Raw genomic sequence first — 20570 nt, 5'->3', positions numbered from 1 at the left:
CTCCCCCCTTCCAGGCGAGACCGGCTGGCACCTAGCCCCCCTCGTGATTCTTCCACGAGAGCCGGACCCAATAACAAACCTAGAAACTTCCCTCGCAGGATTTCCCAATCCCATTCCAAGACCCCCCTGCTCCCTCCCTGCTGCACTTTTCAACTTTAATGAACTGCCCACCCCAATGTACTGCACTGCTGTAACTGGCATCCACCCCGTACTCAACTTCGGGAGCTCACTCCACCTCTCAATTCCTGATTGTGTCTGATGGGGTGCTGGTGGCGCCGGATGGAGCCTCCACCGACCCTTCGTTGGAGGCCTTCTTAAGATCCAGGCCCAAAACTCTTTTCCTTCCTCTCTTCGGCTTCGGAAATACTCTTAAAACCATCAGGTAGGAGGGAGTCAAAGCAGTGACTGACTTGTGATTAAACCATGTCTCAGTAAGGCCAAGAATGTCAATGTCAGTGTCTTCAAGAAGGAGACAGATGTCAGAAGAGTGTTTGTTGACTGATCGGGCATTAAGAGTCACCAGGTGGAAACAGTCTCTGCCTTTGAAGGTTTTATGAGGTGGAATACAGGGGTGTGGTAATTCATTCAGAGGGGGAACCAAGGGGGAAGTAGCAGGAGAGGCAGAAGAAGGAAGAAAGTTAATGAGGGATGGCATACACAAATGAAGAGGCTCTAGAGCATGATGAACGAGGGGAGATTTCCACTTGCTCTGACCACAACAATGCAGAGATTGATTTTCCAGCTAGAGACAACAAACAAAATCCCACCCCTGTAATTCCAAAAAAAACAAAAGCATGGCTGAAATAAACAAGGAAACTAATGTGGAATCTTTTCTGACCTTAGAAGAAAAGACACAAACACTCTTACAGAAACTACAAGATCCTACTGCTGCTATTACTAGAGGGACAGCTAAGCTAGGGCTGGCAATAGAATTTGATGACTCACGGAGTAGACATGGGACTTTGTCACTAAGATCCACAGATTGACACCAGCTAAAGATGACTTCATTCTGAATATAACTAATGTGTTAAAACTCTTACACTGTTCCCCTATATTGCATGATATCACCACAGATGATATAAAAACAGTGACATTTGTGAATGAATCACGCATGGACTGGGTTATTCTCCACTTGAATCCTTTGGTGTTGAAAACATTTTGGAAACTATTACAGAGCTGCTTCCATTGAGATTTATATTAAGTGAATAACTTGTGATCTCTTCTATGAAAATGACTCACAACCAATATCTATTTCCAAAAGAGCTCACCAGTTCAGGGAGCAGAACTTAAATCAAAAAGAATTTCAACCCCAAACGACAACAAGGAATCAACGTGACATGTAAAAAACATAATTGTTCTAAGTTTCCAATACAACCATGGGCTCCAATAAAGGTCATGTTTAGTGCTACGGGGTTGAATGAGAGAAAGGTGACACAAAGTCAAGGATTGATGTTGCAGTAACAAATAAGGACCAGAATTGCTCATGGCTAGCTGCTTCCCTTACATATTCAAATGACAAGTACCATCTACAGAAAGAGGAGAGGCCCCCTTTATAAATACGCTCCTGTAACACCCGAGGATGTATCCATCTATTCAAAGAGGATGTCCTTGCCTCGATTCTTATGACATTCTAAGAAACATTGCTAGGTACAAAACCAACTTGTGAAGGGTTTATGGCCTTTTTGAATCCTGTCCCAAACTGCCTTCTGGGTCATCCCTAATCAGGCTTATTGACATTGGTGAGAACTGGGCTGTGCCTGCAGGTGATGGAGGAGAGAACTTGTAAGCCATTTATACAAATGTTAACCTTTGATTGTCAACAGAATAAATGTATCTCTTCTAGGACATTCGAGATTATAAATGTTTACTGCAACCCGGCTAAGATTGGAGATGAAACCTTCATTAACTGTATACCATCTTTGGTTGATGATTCCTACATCAAGAAGCAATAGATCAAATGACAGAGATATAGTGATCCTCAGGAAAAAACAACAGTGTACAAATTGGTTTATAGCTACCAAGGACCTAAGAGTCCAATTAGATGCTGAACAAATGCTTAAAGATGTCTTTAAGTCTTTGACTTGCTTAGTTCCAGACGAAAGCTGGATTACTTATTTCACAGCTCTCTTTGATCCCTATAATGCTTAGTGACGACCTGAGGGAAATGTAGGGGCTGGCGAATGGCTTTTTGACTTTGGAAAGGAGGCTATTGAGTTAATGATACAAAACTGAAATGCCTCCCGAGCTCCCAGCCTGGATGGACTAACAAATACCACACTGAAGTAAAATCAGGAAGCTTGGGCAGATTTTTGTCTCAGATTGAGATTTTGGCAGCAAAAAATGTTCCCACTTCTTGGAAGATCTCATTCATTATTTTGGAGTTTAAGAAAGGTCCAGGGAAGATCTGAGAAATTACTGCCCAATTGCCCTCCAGGATATCTTTGGAAAGATCTTTGCCTCTATATTATTACGGCACCTAGGCTATTGGGCGGCGGAATCAGGGCAGGTTGATCCTATGCATGCAGAGTTTGTCAATGGAGTGGGCACTAACCTCAACCTATTCCAGCTAAATCTTTTAAAACTTGGTGCTATCAGGTCGATATCTAAAACATATTTGGCTTTTATTGATCTGGAACAAGCCTTTCATAGCGTCAGCAGGGAGAGGTTGTGGGATAAGCGCCACTCCTGGCAATGCCCCATAGATCTGCTGGAAGCCATAAAATCATTGTATACATCAACCTCAATTCAGGTGAGACTCTCAGCAGAAGGGTCCTTTTTAGGAAGATTCAAACTTTTCGAGGTTTGAAGCAAGGAAACCCCGGCACGGTTTAACCTTTACTTATCAGATATGGGGGAAGGGCAGAGAGATGTTAAAGCCTTTGTTTCTAAAATGTATGACACTGATATCCCTTGAATCTTATATGCTGATGACCTGGTCATGATTGACCAGACTCCAGTAGGTTTACAGAGGAGATTGAACAACCCTCAGATGTACATGGAAGAGATGGACCTGAGAATAAATGTTTAAAAAGAATTATTATGGTTTCAACTAATCTTAAGGGTAAACAAAAGACACAATTTGCATGTTATATGGGGACTCAAAAACATGAGCAGATTGACTCTTTCAATTATTTGGGTACACCTATTAACTGGTTGGACCCTATTGGTGAAGTTCAAATGTCAAAGTCTATCATCACAAGCTCTTATACTCCATAGAACATTTCGTATGTTTTCAATATCACCAATTATAACATTCTTTAAACAGAAGGTGATACCGATCTTAACTTATGGAGTAGAAGTGACCCTGAATTTCCTGTGACAATGTTGGAATACATTGGCCTTGTTTCGTAAGTGCACTATGAAAGATAATCTACCTCTGTATGATGGACTGCTTAATGGATGTAGTTGAGGAAAGGAATGGCTTTTAGACTCGAGGAAAAAAAGATGCTTAAAATGGCTTAATAGCCTAGAACCTATGGACTCTCCTTGGACACAATACATGAAAGGAGAGCAATTAATCAACTGCCAAGCTATTTATCCATGTTTCCTTGTTCTTGATAGAGGGCTATTTTTATGCTTTTACTTCTACATTTACTCCCTAGTAGAGAGGTTCTTAATGAACGGAGACAGATTCCAATGGAGGAGGCTTATTGCAGATACTGTAAAAGGAAAGACCTGACTGAATATGTGAAACATTTGCTTGTAGAGTGTGAAGCTTTAACGCTACAAGAACTAAATTCTTGGCTCATATATGCAAAAGTATGGTATCCATGACGGGCTATAAAATGATTGATTGGTGGGTTAGATTTCTATCTGGGGAGAACCGCTCTACTGTTTTTGCTGTGACAAAGTTTTTAAATTACATTTTATTTTCTATTGTGATCTAATCTGTTTGTAATGATTTAAATAATATTGAATTGCTTAGATGATATGCATTTTGGATACTAAATGAATTGTAATAATGGATTGTATGAAAGGTTTATAATAAAATGACATACAATCTTAAAAAAAGAAAGAGAATCGGATCACTTTATGGGTTTATGCAGAGATGACTCTGAATAAGAAAATATGTATAAATATTATTACCATATTGGCCAAAACAGACAAATGAGATGAGGCTATCTAAATTTAATTAAAACGAATTTAAGTTAAAGATTTAAAATCTTTTGTAGATTTCATGGCTCACAGAATAAAGGTATGGTTATTTATTTTGTAAACATTTAACAACACGATTGTAGGTGCAATAATTTTGATATTGTAAATTCACTGAAAAAACTTTGTTAAAGGAACGTTATGGTTAAGTTGGACTAATAAAAACCTATGAAATTCAATGAAAAACCTTTGTTAAAGGGACGTTATGGTTACAAGTAAAGCCAAAAAAAAACAGAAATTCACCAGTTACGGTAAGCTAAGCAACCATAACTCGCGCCACCACCATGCACTGCTAAGACTAACACCCAGGACATCACTTAGATATAGATCTGTTATCTGTTAACCAAATTAAGTGTAGATTCGTCAAATGGCACCTCATTTATAAACCTTTACATTATTTTGGGATCAATCTAATTTTGCCCTCTCTTTACAGAATCACACCAAAGTTTGCAAAGTCATTCAAAATCAGGTCAGGAATGAAATTGCAAAATTTCATGCAGTTTCTGTAGTGTGCTCAAAAATATTATTGTCCCAAGTGTTCGGGCATGTCTATTTAAGCATATGTTGATCGACCATCCCATGCACCTTACTGTGGTTTTCCTCACTTTTACATATGCGAAATCAGGCAGCAGGGTGCGCCCAATTTGTGCTAATCTTATCCGTTGCCGCATCGCCCTAAGCTCAAGTGTCCTTTCAGCACTAAATCATAGTCCCCGCCCCTGAAGCTGACATCACCATTCCTAGCGATATTCTCCACCTCTATCCGTGATGCTACTGTGCAGCGTAGCCAAACGCAGCCATACATTATCTACGTTCAGACGTCAGTTGACGCAAAACCCGGAATATCAACACACATCCTTACACAGCACAGCGTGTCCCAATTCTCAATACAAAATACTATCTTTAAAGGAAACCGCAATACTCTGCAATTTAAAATGTGCTTTTATTTCACAATAAACGCTCCGAGAACATCTGCCGATTACCATAATCAACCACATTTTTATTTGCTTTCTATGTTCTCAATACAGAAATGTTTATGGTGAGATACAAAGTGTTCCTTTGGGTATAAGCTCATTGGATGGTGGCACTGTGATTCCCAAGGCTTTGGCATCAGCTTGTTGCTACACCACTGCCGATTTGCATATTCAACAACATCTTTTGTTGCTTGATTTGTTCTCCATACAGAAATGTTTATTGTAAGTCACACGGTGTTCCTTTGGTTATAAGCTCATTGGATGGCGGCACTGTGATTCGAAAGGATTCAGCATCAGCTTGTTGCTACTCCACCGTAAACGATGTCAAGGTACTCCTTATTGCCGGCACTGTGAAAGGAGATATGGGCCCAGGACAATCATCCCAAAAGAACGTTATGCTCATCCAACCAATCTGGAAATGACAACATTCGCAGTAGGGCAGGATGTGGCTGTGTAGAAAACATAACAGAAATATGTCTCAGTAGCTGTTCTTAATTAATTTCTAATCAATCCATTACTTATGCACCGTGTGACAACTAAGAAAGAACACAAACGAGAAACTATGCAAACACAGAATAAACAACGTGCAATGTTGACGTCAACCATGTGATGGAGAGGTTAGTGCAATGCAGTGTGTTAAGCTCGCAATGGGAGGCTGATGCGGAAGTTGACTGAAGAATTCGAATACCACATACACAGCATTTTAACGTAACATTAGCCTAGAATTGGGCGTTAGTGGAACCTGTGCTAACACTGACCTGGACTCCATGCATTTCGGTGCTGGACATCCCACGTGCCATGGGACAAATACAAGTCCACACCAGTTGTTTTTGAGTCTGCTCAACAATTACAAATTTGCCTACTGTAAAACTTACATAATAATCAGCATTTCCATTCTATTGGCACAACACAGAGTGTCTATTCACATCAAGGACTTTTCATCAAAAGAAAGGAAACATTACTTTCTCCAGTTTTAGCATGCTAACCCTTATCATGTGTCACATTTTTACATACCTCATTCTATTTTTTATTTTCCTTACGAATAATCCCTTTATTTCCAAGGACAGAAAACAATACAGACTTATCCCTAGCTTGCTTTTCGTAAGTGGAAACAACAAATTCCTTTGCATTGACATTCAGGCCCACAGCAGCGATTCCCCCGTGCACCAGCGTAGCATTAGGAATATGTATTAAAAACAAACAAATTGTTTGCTTCCATTCAGCAGTGCCATGTGAGAAATTTCCAGAGATTTACTGATTTTATGAAAACACTGGGAATTCATAATCCACCTGTCAGCTGTGCACGTCTCCAGTTTACTGCTAGCGAGTGCCGCACACAGAGGCCACAACAGTGACTGCCCCCCACGTTTTTCCTGCAGCGCCTATGTCAGACTACCTATCTGTCACTGCCGGTCTACCGCAAAGTGTATTGCTTTTGCTTCCACTCATAAGGTCTTTGAAAAGCAGTACCCCTGTACTTCCCACCCCTGCAATCGTTTGGAAATGGAATGTGTTTGATATAATGTTTTACAGGGCGGCAGAGTTATCGGTGCACACAGCGAGCACCAACAACTCCCACATTTGCAAATGCTGCACGCAATGAACAGTGACTGCCCACCGACCCCCACCGTTTTCCTGCAGCGCCTATGTCAGACTACCTATTTGTCACGGCTGGTCCACTGCAAAGTGTTATAATTCAAACAGTGTATTTCTTTTGATTCCACTCATAAGGTATTTCAAGAGCAGTACCCCTGTACTCCCCACCCCTGCAATCATTTGGAAATGGAATGTGTTTGACATAATGCTTTACAGGGCGGCACAGTTATCGGTATGCTAAATCTTTATGAAGACTTTATGCTTCTCAGTGCCACTCTCCTACTCTCATTCCCTTATGAATGTGTAAAATAATTATTATTATATTTTGTATTTAGGGGACCTTGCGCCTTCAGGCCCTACCCCCGCACCACCTCAAAATCACCTCCCATATATCTAATATCACGGTATTTTGCAGTGAAAAACACCCATTGTTTGCTTCTTGCAGCCATATCCCATCCCATCCCATCCTCATGACCCCTCACCACCTCGGAGATTATTTGATAAGTTTGACAAGTGCAATGTTGTGTTTTTTAATGTTTTACCATCATTGTCCGCAGACACCGGCCGCTGTCCACGAATCCAAGATGGCGGGCGTTTCCAAAAATCTGATGTACTTCGCCCTTTTCACCATCCAATCGGCGGGAGCATCTGATGTCCGCGGACACCACGTTCCCCCTAAGCCAATAGGTGTACTGTCCGCAGAACAAACAGGGAAGTGTGTCCGCACAGCGGACATAGATATCACACATTTTTTTAGGCCTACTTTTTGGTCGTTTTAAAAAAAATACTGATACTGGACGGATTTCCACCAAATTTACAAAGGCACGTTTTCGGGACCAAGCCGCCGCTCCTGCTGCAAATTTGGTAAAAATCCGTCCAGTGGTTTGGGCTGTAGGTGTGCGCAAAAAAGAAATTTTGGCACCCCCCGTGTACGTTTGCCCACCAAACCTCACCAAAAAAGTTCAGAGTGGGCTATATACTTCTTTTGGTGAGGGAGAGCAAAGTTATAAGCTGCCCAAAAAGTGCTCTTCCTATGGGTTTAGCAACTTAACCATAACTACATGGCCGCTACCGTAGGCCATGTAACACTGCCTGTCAAATGAGAATACAAATACATGCAATTTCGATCTGTTCTAATTGATGTGTTACTCAGACAACCATGGTTGTAAACTGGTGCTTCTAATGAAATCACATCCCTTAATTTCCTTCACCTCTACGCCAAAACTTTAAAGTGACAAATGATAAAACTGACCCAAATGAGGGATGGAGTACCCTCAATACGAGCTCAAAAGCCTACTGCTATACAATGTGTTCAAGGAAGTAGATGTGATATAAGTATGCGTATTGTGAAGTGTCTTCCATGTTAGAAACTTTTATTTGGTTATTAGTAGGCGCTTAATAAAGCATCTGCTTTATCTCTGGAAGTGTCCAGTTGCCACCTGTTTGCAAACAGATATAGACTGGGATTTAGGGTATGCCAGTTTAGCTGGGCTTTGGAAGGAGACATTTTCTGCTGAACTATGCAAAGTCTGAAGACTTCCCACTAGAAGTGGAGTCTGTCTGTGATTAAGTAGGAAATGTTTTCTGTTCTGGAGTTCCAATTTGTCACTTGACTGCAGGTTTCTCTGTACAATCTGCCGTTCAATGGTGACCATTATCCCATTTGACCCCAGACCTCCAGTATTACTATGACAATTATGGGTAGACATCATAACTCTGACTCAGGATTTCTGTGGACTTGTGTGAGGTCTGACGTACAAACCCTGCCACTCTAGTGCATCACAAAGCAACAGGTTCCTGGGCTGTCTTGTCCTTCCTGAATGCCTGAATGAGTAATGTCACTAGAAGAATGTGGAGTGAGTGTTGAGAATGTTTGTGTGTGAATGGGGATCCACACCCAGACAGTTGGAGATGTGAGCATGGGTGGTGGGAGACAGTGTGCCTTTGTCCTGTACCCTCTTAGCCTGATATGTGCCTTGTTCCTCACCTCATGTAATCTTTATCCAATTAAAGGAACCTCTTGAGAACCTACCTGCTGCCTCCAGGAGTCTCACTTCATTACATATGGTGACGAGGATGGGATAATTCCCAAGTTCCGAGCCTGGAACATCACGGCCATCCATGATCATTAGATCCTGCAGCCAAAGCTTGACGTCACCAGTGGGCAGGGAGCTTTGGAGTAAGTCAGAGCTCTGGTAATACAACCACCAAAACGGCCACCAGCCTCCAGCCCCTGGACACTTCTCGATCTCCACAGCACAGCAACACCCCTTTACAGGTACCTACTCAAGCCCACAGGGCAGTGCAGACAAAATGGCCAAATGAAACCTCTAGTGTCCCCAGGAACCCCCTTAAGGCTATAAACTATGGCACCAGTCACTGGCAAATCTTGCCCTTAACCTTTCCTGCAGTCAAAAGCAGAAAACAGTATATCTGGGCATAGAGCATGCCTCCATCCACCCCAGACACGTAAGTTGGCACCTACAACCATTTTTCTGACCCAGACCGGCCAGACTCGAGACCTGGGCTGCTATGTCCAGGTAGAAGGTGCACAGTTCCTTATTGATGGTTTGGTGATGGTTAGGTGTGGTTCCCCATGGTTGGCCGGGTAGTGCTCAGGCATGGCAGGCCTGGGACTCAAGGGTGGCAGTCTTGAGTAAAAGGTGCTTTGTTCTTTTCTGTTGGATGCAGAGGTTGCTCAAGTAATTCATGTGTTCTATGGATGGTGAGATGAGTATAATTTGTGTGAAGACCTTACCTTTCAGCGTGCAGAGGCTGTGGGTCTTTTGTGTGTTCCCTATGTTGTGAATATTGAAAAAAGGGAGTTGTGTAGTGTCTTGTCCTTCCTGGATGCCTGAGCGAGTGATGTCACTGGAAGAATGTTGAGTGAGTGCTGAGAAGGTTTGTGTGTGAAAGAGGTTCCACAACCAGGCAGTTGGAGATGTGATTCTGGGTGGTGGTAGCCAATGGGCTCCTGTCCTGCACCCTCTTACCCTGATATGTACCTGTCTTGTCCTGACATCATTTAACCTGTATCCAAATACTGGAACTACCTGCTGCCTTTAGGAGTCCCACTTCATTACAGTTCCCCTTTCAGAAACCAAGAGATCTCAGAGAAGAATACCTATAGTAAGGAAAATTAGTAGCCAAACACTGCAGATTATTAAAGGAATTCATGGAGTACATACTTGTAACAATATGTTACTCCAAGGTGTTTCCTTATAACCTATTCTGGAACACCTAATGCTTAGCTTTTTAAGCCTAACTAGATCCTTCGCCCCTGACTGCCATAAACCCTTTTTGTATCTGGAATGAAGATTATATTTCTCCCGTTGAAAATACTGCATTCTGACTGTCATATCTTTTTCATTCAAAGACATTTCTCTTCAACACGCTTTCTTCTATTCATTGATCAGGCACATATGAAGTATTTGGAAACGTGTTTCATGATTTGCTTGCCAGTATCTCTCTATGTCTCACAAATTAGTAGTGGCTCTCCTGTACGGGTAGGGTGCTGTCACCGCCTTGCTTGAGTGGCAGACATCACAGTACACCTGGACGCTTTATTTATATTTTTTTGTTTTGCAATGCAGAGCTCTTTGTACTCTTCCAAGTACAATGACTTCAAAAACAAGAAGCTGGCAGAGTCCAGGAAGCCTGACTGGCTACTTCTCATTATTGTGTTAACAGTGTAGTTGTCGCACCAGTCTGGTTAAATAATGTCAGTGTGGCAAGTCCTTTTTTATGGTGCATCAAGGGTAAAGCAAACGCGATATGTGACTGGTATATTTTGATGGCTCCAATCTGCACACACTTTCCTACTGTGACATGGCATGGAACAGGCTTCAAGGGTAAAGACAACATGATAAGTGTTTTACATGGCTAGACTGCATTACGTTGGTGGCGTCACTCAGCACATACTTTCTTACTGTGGCATGCATTTTCTACTGGGCATCAAGGATAAAGCAAACATGATTAGGGCTATTAGATAGCCAGAGTGGCCTCCTTTGGTACAGCCAGTCTAGATATACTTTCTTATTGTGATATGGTATTTTTTTACTGGATGGCAAAGCCAACAGTAGTAATTTCTTTTATGGCAATGTGGGCATTAACTGGTGCAGCCTGCATAGACATATATGGACACAGCCAGCATGATCATTTTTTTTCAAATGGCATATATTGTGTAAAAAGGCATCCTGAAAATGTGTTGGACAATGCACACATGCACTTTTGTCGACATGCATTTATTGGATTTATTAATGTGCTACCATACAAAACTGATTGCAAACTGTGTGGCTTTTTACCAAATTTGTCACAGAATGGATGCTACAAAATGCACCACATTAATCCACTGTTTTTAAAATGCTCTTAGTGGCAGAATCACCATGAACCACTCTTGGTGGCTTCAGGTTCCTTCACTATGATCAGTCACTCCCGCATATTCAGGCAAACATATTTTATATACGCCTCTCCAATTAAAAGATTCACCAGCCGCCACTGCAAATGATACATTTCTAAGCCAACAGTTCTCATAAATTTTCCCTTCCAGGTAGACTCTGTATCAAATTAAAGATTGTCTAGCATTTTAAAAGCGTATGGTTTTGTTATGTTATAGTGCATTTGTATAGCACCTTATGTACCATTGGTATGATCTCAAAGCGCTGTGGGTTGAACGCCCTTGGGGACCGCGGTCCATATCAGTTGAGAGATTAGTGTAGTAAATAGTGCTTGGGTGCATTTGGTATGTGAGCAGCCTGAGTGGTTTGTGTGGGTTGGTTGCATTCTGGCTGCCATGGGGCATGTGTAAGAGATTATGTGCGCGGCTAGGCCAATTTTCTCTTGTGCCATAGCAGCATTCTACCAGGCTGTTGAGGTGTTCTATGAGCGATGTAGGTATGTTTGCAGCTATACCAAATTGATAGAGGGGTGTAGCTGCATTCTATTATTTGTTGATGTAAAGTGGAGAGAGAGCATATTGATAGGAAAGAGTATCTTCGGTTGTCGGTGGGAGGCACCCTTACTGTTTTTGGAGCTCAGTGCACCACCCGTATCTGCAGTGGCGTTTCATGTTAGTGGATTTCTTAGAGAGATAAACTGATTGTTGGGGTATGTTGTGTTATCTTGGTTGGAACGTCACTTTCTAAGTGCTTTGAAGTCAGAACCGAAGGGACAATTTTCCCGGTCCTTGGAGGTGTTTTAAGCTGGTTTACTGGGTGCTTCTTGGGTTTTTGTATGATTTTCTGGAGGGTTGCAGCCAAGCATAGTTGCTTCTGTGCCACCGTTTCAGGGTTGTAGATTGTTATTCCTAGGTTGCCAGGAGTCACCTCTATTTATCATATAGCACCAGCAATGCTTTGGCGGTTGAGGTAGGTGCATGCAGTTTGCAACTGCATAAGCTGGAAGTCCTTGGTCTATAGGCTGACTTCTGTGCTCTGACTGTTCCTGCTATTCTGGGGTGAGGTATTTAATTAATTCGTCAGCCATCTTCGGTGGCTCTCCTGTTTCAGGCTAGTGCTGATTCTCACAGGATTTAGGTCATTGGGGGATTGGTTTATGGTCTTGGGCAGACCCCTTCACAGATTTTGGAACAGCCATGTTTTCACCGCTTTACAAAAGGCCATGTAGTCCTGGTTGTGTCGAATATGGGGAGGTAGCGAATTCCATAGAGTTGGTGCCAAGGTCGAGTAGGCTGACCCTGCATGTCTGGTTGAATTGGAGGCTGGGATCAATAGTAGGTGGGCTGTGCTTGATCTTCGGGTGATTGTTGGGTGGTAGCGCATAGTTTTCATTTGGAGGTATGTTGGGACAGCCTTGTGCACTGCCTGTGGGTGATGCACAAGATTTTGAAAGTGGTTCTTCGTCCAATGGGTATCCAGTGGAGGGTGCAGAGAGCAGGCGACATGTGGTCTCTTCATCCGAGTGTAAGGATGAGTTTAGCAGCTGCGTTTTGGACACTTTGGAGTTTGTTAAGTTGGTATGCTGGAGTACCCAGGTACATGGGGCCTCATTACGACCCTGGCGCTAAGTGTTTAACGGCGCCGTAAAAGGCTGCGGCGCCCTTAAACACTTAGCGCCTTACTAAGAGGTCCCTTTGCGGGACCCGACCTTAACTGCTGGTCTACACCAGCCGTTAAAGTAGGGACCCGCAAAGGGACCTTGGTGCTAAGTACGGTACCGCAATTTGCAGTACCGTACTTAGCGCCTTCCCCATTCCCATAGAGCCCTGTAGGGCGAAAATGGAAATGGGGAAGGGCCATGATTCAATGGGGAATTACCGCCCCGCCAACCTTGGAATGGGGTGGTAATTCCCCATTGAACCATGGCGGACCCGGTACTACACCGGCACCAACCATGGTGCTAATAGCGCCATGGTTTAGCGCCAGTGTTGTAATGTGGCCCCTGGAGTTCGCATAGTCCAGTCTGGACATGACAATTGACATAATAGAAGTCAATCTGTTGCCGGAGGATAGATAAGGGAAGATGTGTCTCAGAAGCCTGAGTTGGTAGTGATAGGATCTGGATACATTATTGATCTGGTGGGATGACGTTAGCCCTGAGTCCAATTTGCAACCTAGGGTTTTGACTGTGTTGGAGGTGGGGGGTTGCGGTGTGCTGAGGGAGGGAAGCCATGGGGGTGGTTGCAGGAATAGGGTTGTGTTGCCACATACCATGATCTCAGTTTTCCCTGGGTGGAGAAGCAGGTGGATTCTAGTCATCCATTGGTCTATATCACTGAGGCAAGCAGCCAGGTTCAGGGGATGATCATTGCTCCTCTTGGGGATTCTCAGGATAATTTGCGTATCAGCAGCATAATTGTAGCAGGTGAGGTTGTGCGAGCGGATGATCCCTGGCCGTGGGCTCAGGTAGAGGTTGAAAAGCGGCAAGGAGAGGCAAGCGCCCTGGGTTACTCCTGTGTTCACTGGGTGAGCTGAGGAGGTGAAAGGGGGAAGGATAGTGATTTGTTTCCTGTTGTTAAGGAATGAGGAAATCCATTTGAGAGCCAAGTCTTGGATTCCAAGGGTGTGGAGCCAGTCGAAGGGGACTTTGAGGTCATCCCAGATCAAGATCAATGTGGTTTCAGTTCCACAGCAAGGCCCGATGCCAGACTGAGCAGGGTCTAGTAGGTTGTTGGATTCCGTGAAAAGGTTGCCCTGAGAGTAGGCAGAGCGGTCAATGAGCTTTGCTAGGAATCTGGGGTTGGAGATGGGCCTGTAATTGGATGGCTGGAGGGGGTCGAAGCCTGACATTTTTTCAGAAGTGGTTTGACGTGCGCTATTTTGAAGGGTCTGGGGAGGAGCCGGAGGTGAAGGAGTTATTGAGTATGGACCTAGCCTGTTGTCCTGCACAGGAGGAGAAGATTTCTTTGAGGAGGGAGGTGGGGCAAGGGCCAAGCGGGGACCCGGAGGGTCTGCTGCTGGACAGTAGTTTTACAGAATTCCTCCCTCGAGATCGGCTTGAAGGAGTTGAAACAGAGTGCTGCAGGGTAGATCTTCAGCGGAAGGAGTTTAGCATTAAGGGTGGTGGTCCTGTCCAGTGCTCTTCTGTCATGAACTTCAGATCACACCCCTTTTGGACCTCCTGGTCCTTGTCTCAACGGGGCTTGCATTCCGTACTACTTCCAACAAGGCCGTCCAGAGCTGAAACCCTTGCTCGCTCCATGCGCTGAACGTGGCGTGGTCTATTTATAGACCACACCTTCCGCGGCTCAGCACGTCTCAATGCTATTGCAGAGTAGCCCAGACGTGTGTTCTTAGCTCGCGGTATTGTTTCCCTTGTCCCAGTGCTATTACCCATTCCTTTTCCTTTCCCCTTTTCTGGTTCCGAGCTTTTCTAGTCTTTTCCAGTCTCCCGGATTCCTGAACTCTGTGATCCCAGAACTAAAGGCAACCTGGAACCAGACGAATCTCGAGCAGTGCTGTTCAAGACCAGGAGCATTCGCAAGAAGGCAGCGATCGAAGTCACCGGCAAACATCGGACCCAGATGAGAAGGGGGGAACTCCTTCACATCTTCTGTAGAAGTGATGGGAGAGGGAGTTGCAGGTGGGTTTAATAAATTCCACTATGATCTTGTGGAGTTCTTTACTACTGCTGTGGCAGTTTAGGACTCTTTCACTATAGCAGATTTTTTGGCCTTTCGGATTTTGGATTTGTAGATAGAGTAATGGCGGGTGAACATGGACTTGCTATGTTTTTTTCTGCTCGCCATTTGCGCTCAAGGGACAGTTATGAGTTTTGATAGTCTTCAGTGGGGGCGTGAACCATTTGGGGATTGGTCCTTTGTGGGTGCGCGTGGCGCAAGAGGGGGTGAGAGGGAGGAGTGTGTCATTGAACCATACGCCAAAGGATTCCATAGGTAGAGGTCTATCTGTGGTTGGGAGTGAGCATAGCAAGGATTCAGCCAGGTCAGGTAGAACCTTGGCCATGCTCCTACATTTGTGGTCATGTGGTGAGACCGAGCGGATCATGGGTGGTGGGATCATTATGTAGATAGAGAAAGGTAGGGCTGATTGGTCTTTCCAGATGAGGGGTTTGGGATTGGACACTGAGACGAGGTCAGAGGATCTGAAGATTGCATCAAGGGTGTGGCCTCCGGTGTGGGTGGGACATGTGGTATGCCCAGAGAGGATAAGTGCCTCTACGCTGTCGATCATGGGCAGGGTCATGGGATTGTTGGGTATTTCAAACCAGATATTGAAGTCCCCCAGTAGGGTGACTGAAGGATGGTTGACCAGAATGGTAGCTAGTGAGTCACAGATATTGTTGGCAAAATGCCTGTCATATCCCGGTGGCCTGTAGATGAGTAGGAAACTATGTGAGAAAGTGGGCAACAGGGAAAGTCTGATCAGAAGCTGTGCATGGCTGGGTTTTGGTGAGAGAGATGGATATTTAGGGTTTGTCGAGGATGGCTTTTCAGGACTATTGTGCCATGAAAAGTAGATTGATATGCTGCTTGTAAATATATGTCTACAATTTGTAGCATTCTTTTTGTTGCAGTTAGTGGTCTCAGAAATATATTTATTTCTATATTTTTAAATATTTTTGCTTGCAATCATTTTACTGCATCTTTATTTTGTCCAGCTTTATAACACTTAACTACACTACCCTAAAAGAACACTTCCAGAAACAGATATTTAAACATCTGTGGAAAATGTGATTGCATGGTGTTTTCTATGTCTATCAATCTGCATCCATTCTGATCCAAGCTGACAAGTGAGCTCCCAGCACAAACGCCAGATTTCAGCCATGGTTTACCTCAGCAGTGCAGGACAAATGCATGGATACATATCCATCCTCAGGTGTAGAAAGCACTTTAATTTCTCCCAGGACCAGACGATTTGCATGGTCTGTATCTGGTTTTCTTGCACCTGCAAAACCCAGGCACATTCTGTGAAAAATAAAAAGGGCAATGGCGGCTGCCATTTGTTCAATGGTGGTGGCTAGTGCTGGTTTTAGCTTTAAAGATGTGTGCCTCGGAAAAAACACCCCTGAATAACCAAAAATTCATATAGCAGAGGGTGGCTCTCAGTTTTTTTTACTGTTCACGAAATGCTTATCCTATTCACGGATGATGAGAGAAGATGGATCAGCATCTTGAGGAGTATGCTAATGCCCAATCGCTATATCTTTACACAGTATTGTAATAACTTACCACAGAGTGACCGAGCCAATGGTTGACGGCTGTGGGATTGATCAAGGGGGGCATCGGAGGTGGTTTGGAGAGCCCGAGATGTGATGTGGAATGGTGCAGCCAGTTTACTAACGTCCATCTGAGGACCCAAGCAGGATTATACAGGTCACATGGGATCAGTGTCCTGGTTGAAGAGACCCCCCAAAAGCACAGAAAAGATGCTGTTGGCTGTCTGGCATCGGCATTCTGGAAAGAACTGTAAACATGTGGAAAGAGACCAGGTTCATGAGGGTTTTTGCACAGCTCGGAATAATCCAACTCTCATATGACACAGCCCACGTTCTATCCATTATTTGAGATGAAAGAAGCCAGGCACTAATATGGCATTGCGTGACAAGTGTTCCAATTCATGTTTTCTTGCCATTCTCTGGAGGAGAGTCCCATTGTGTTTGTTTGAAGACTTTGAATATGCCAGCGACTCACCCTCATGGCCCCATAGTAGATACGCTTGCTAAAAGATGGGTATCTTGAACCATTTTACACTAATAATAAAAAAGGTACATGTTGCACATGCTGTTCTTCTAACACTACCCTAGTCTTGTGATTTCTTTTAAAAAAGTGTTTGTATCATGACAATTGTGAAATTTAAAGCAATGGTTTGGGTTCAAAAATGAGTTTCATAATAACTAACATTTAAAATATCAGGCTTTTTTTTCCTGGCTATTGTCACTAAACTATAACCTACTGTGCAATAAGCATTGGCATTGGAAACACCAAACAAATGTGTCTTTCATATGTGGAGAGGGGCCTTAAATGCCTCACAAATGCGATAAAATGCCTTTCATGGTCATGATTTGTTAAGATATAACACAAGTCCAGCCTCAAATTCCACAGCAACTCACAATATAAAACATCCCAATAGTTAAATAAATACATGTCCAGACATGCAGGGAATCAAGTTATTTGTAAGTAACGTAAGTGCCAATTTTTCTGTTTGTGTTTCATTTGTGCTTGAAAATATCTTCACAACAACCCCTTATGAAACTCCATTTTACATATACGGTGACATGTTTTGGCAACAATGAAAAAAACAGTTGAAGAATGAAATATCCATATCTCCAACTGTCCTACCACCTAAACTTGATCTTGCAATTATTGTTTTAAGCTCCTGTATGCTATGTGACAGAGTTAGGGTCATTAATGAAAATGATGTGTTATTTAGTACTATACAAATTATCCATAATTATCCATAATGCCTCAGGTTATATATACATTGTGATTAAGACATGAGTCAGTGGTGAAACGCGTCAACTGCCATATCTCTGCTGGCATATACTGCACTGGGAGGATGATTTATTCTTTTTTAATGAAATTATGAATTTTGAATGAAGCTTAAACTTATTTATAAACCTACGGACTTCTGGTGTTCACTGCGAGGACCTGTCAAGTGAGTGCCATTCAAGCAAACAGTGTGCCTACATTTTTAATCATATATATGCAGTAGCAGCCATGTAGTTATGGTTAAATTGCTAAACCCATAGCAAGAGCACTTTTTGGGTGGCTTATAACTTTGCTCCCCTTGGACGAATCCTCACCAAACTTTGCAAGAACAGTATATGGCTCACTCTATTTCTTTTTTTTTTGCAAAGGTTGGTGAGGTTTGGTCAAAGGGTGGGCAAAGTTATAGGGGGGTGCCAAAATTTCTTTTTATCCCATAGACTGAATGGAGAAAAAATGTGTGCACTCCTACAGCCGAAGCCGTTGGATGGATTTTCACCAAATTTGCAGCAGGAGCAGTGGCTTGGTCCCGAAAGTGTGCTTTTGTAAATTTGGTGAAAATCCGTCCAGTACTATTTTTTTAAAATTACCAAAAAGTGGGTCTCAAAAAATTAGTGATATCTATGTGCACTCAGCGGACACACTTGCTTCCCTGGTCGCTCTGCAGACAGGACACCGTCTGGATAATCGGCTTGCGTCGTGTCCGCGGACATGTGACATATTCGCTGATTGGTTGGGGTGAAGCGTGAGGTGCGTCACATTCTTTGGATGCGCCCGCCATATTGGATCCATGGACATTCGCAGACAGCGCAGCGTGGAAGTGAGTATAAATTCAATTTTGGGGAGTGTATTGGTGTGTAGGAGTGCTTGGAGAAGTTGGGGGAGTAAGAGATGGGTCAAATGATGTATTTGTTTAGGTGGGAGAAGGCAGTGGTGTGCTCGCGTTGTCCACGGTCACCGCGGTTGTCCGCGGATATAGTAAACACTGAACGCACTAATGGTTATTTTCCTTTACTATGATGTTGGTTTTGGGTCATTAGTTGAGCATTGGGCGAAGAGGGTGTGTATTGAAGAGTTTGTGCATTGGTTGTAATTATTATTTTAGAATGTTTATTGAAGTGGATAGGTTTTGAGGTGGATGTGTTATTTTTTTGGGTTGTGGTCATTCAGTAGGTGTTTGTTTCTACGGGTGTATTATACTGCGGTGGTTCTGGTGAGGGCCTAGAGTCTTGGATGCATGGCCATGCACCCAAGACTCTAGGCCCTGGCCACAACTACCGCAGCATAACACACCAATTCTACCAAACATTTTGACTGCGGTATGTGGGCTGCGTAGGGGATAAGTGTAAAAATAATAAAAAAATGTGAGTACTGATTGGCAGTAGTGTAATAGTGTTTATAGGATAGTGCGGAATTGAATAGGTGTATGGTTTTTGATTTGGAAGTGGTGGTAGCATTGTTGCAATTAGATAGCAGTTGGCGTCTTCTAACAGTTTATTTCTTGTTTCATTTTAGTGGTATTCATTTATCTGTTTACTTGTTGCATAATATTGGGGCAGTTAGATACCTGTTGGTGTATTATAACTGTTTATAGTTTTGAAGTTGAAGTTTTGTTTATGTTCATACACAGATTAGTTATTACATTTTGGTTTTAAGAATATTAAGTAAGCGTTTACAAGATTTGCTAGTAATCACTGTTTTAGAGTAATGGTAGTATCATTACATTCGAACCATCCACAATTCTTTTTTATATATGTAGTGTAGTGACCTGTATTGGTTGTGGCTCCTGCGTGGTAGATTATACCTATTGTTGTGAAGGTTTTCTTACCAAGTGGTACTTGACCATCTGTGAATCTAGTCAGCTTGCAGTTGTTTTTGGTACCATCTGCATTGTAACGTAAAAGCATTACTATTACGTATTTACTATATGTCTGTATTTGTAAGGTGGAGCAATTATATGAATTGCAGGTAGTACATAATCTTCTATGGTTTGCATTTTGTACACGTTGCTGAAATGGAATGGATCCACAGTTAGGTATGGATACATATATGAAGTGTTCATTAGGAACTTCTGTATGAAATCTGGAAAATTTCATTTATAGGTATGTTTTTGTTTTCTAGTACTTGTAGTAAGTAGATTAGAAATTATTGTAGATCTTCTTGTGTATTTATAGTGGGTTTGACCATTCCTGCCTTATTCCAGAAACACTGTAAATGTTGTCAGGATTGTGGGTTGCATTTCTGTGAAAGACTAACATTTGCAAACACAATTGGTCTGTCCGGTGTAAGTAAATGTTGTCAATAATTGGTGGCAATTGGAATAGCATATTGATTGCTACATTTGCGTAGCATTTTACACCAGTTATATTTGAAAATTTGTATGAACCTGACAGTACTGTGCCCAAGTCATTTGTTCGGAGTGCGTGTTGTTTCTTTGAAGAGGTAGTTGACTTTGTTTGTGCAGTAGATTCTTCTTTGGTTGTGGTCATTGATGACATAGTAGCTTCTTTTAATTTCTTTGGAGGAATTGCTGTGAGATACTGCATAATTTGAGAGTGAAGTAGTTTTCTTTTACAAATTGTTGCTTTTTGCGAACAGGATAGGTTTTTAGAAGGGGGTGTAGAGTTAACACAGTCTACTGTATTCTAGAATACAAGGAATATCAGCATATACTTTACTTGCATCAACGTTGATTAGAAATAGTCCGTCAAGTGTACGTAAGCGTGATAGTGCTACCTAGCTCTTGCCTTCTTTAAACACTGTGCTACCAATATCTATCAATGCGTTATCTAGGGTAAGACCTTGTGATTTGTGAATGGTGAATGCGTATGCTAGAGTTAGAGAAAATTGTTCTCTACGTACGTACATACATGTCTTGGAAAAGAAGCAGGCAGGATGTTGAGCACCCTGTCCTTTTAACTTCTGATAGTTTGTCAAAGAGA

This window comes from Ambystoma mexicanum, chromosome 6p, assembly GCF_040938575.1.
Source record: "Ambystoma mexicanum isolate Mex_15411 chromosome 6p, UKY_AmexF1_1, whole genome shotgun sequence".
NCBI lineage: Eukaryota > Metazoa > Chordata > Amphibia > Caudata > Ambystomatidae > Ambystoma > Ambystoma mexicanum.
Note: the sequence above shows the minus strand (reverse complement) of the source record.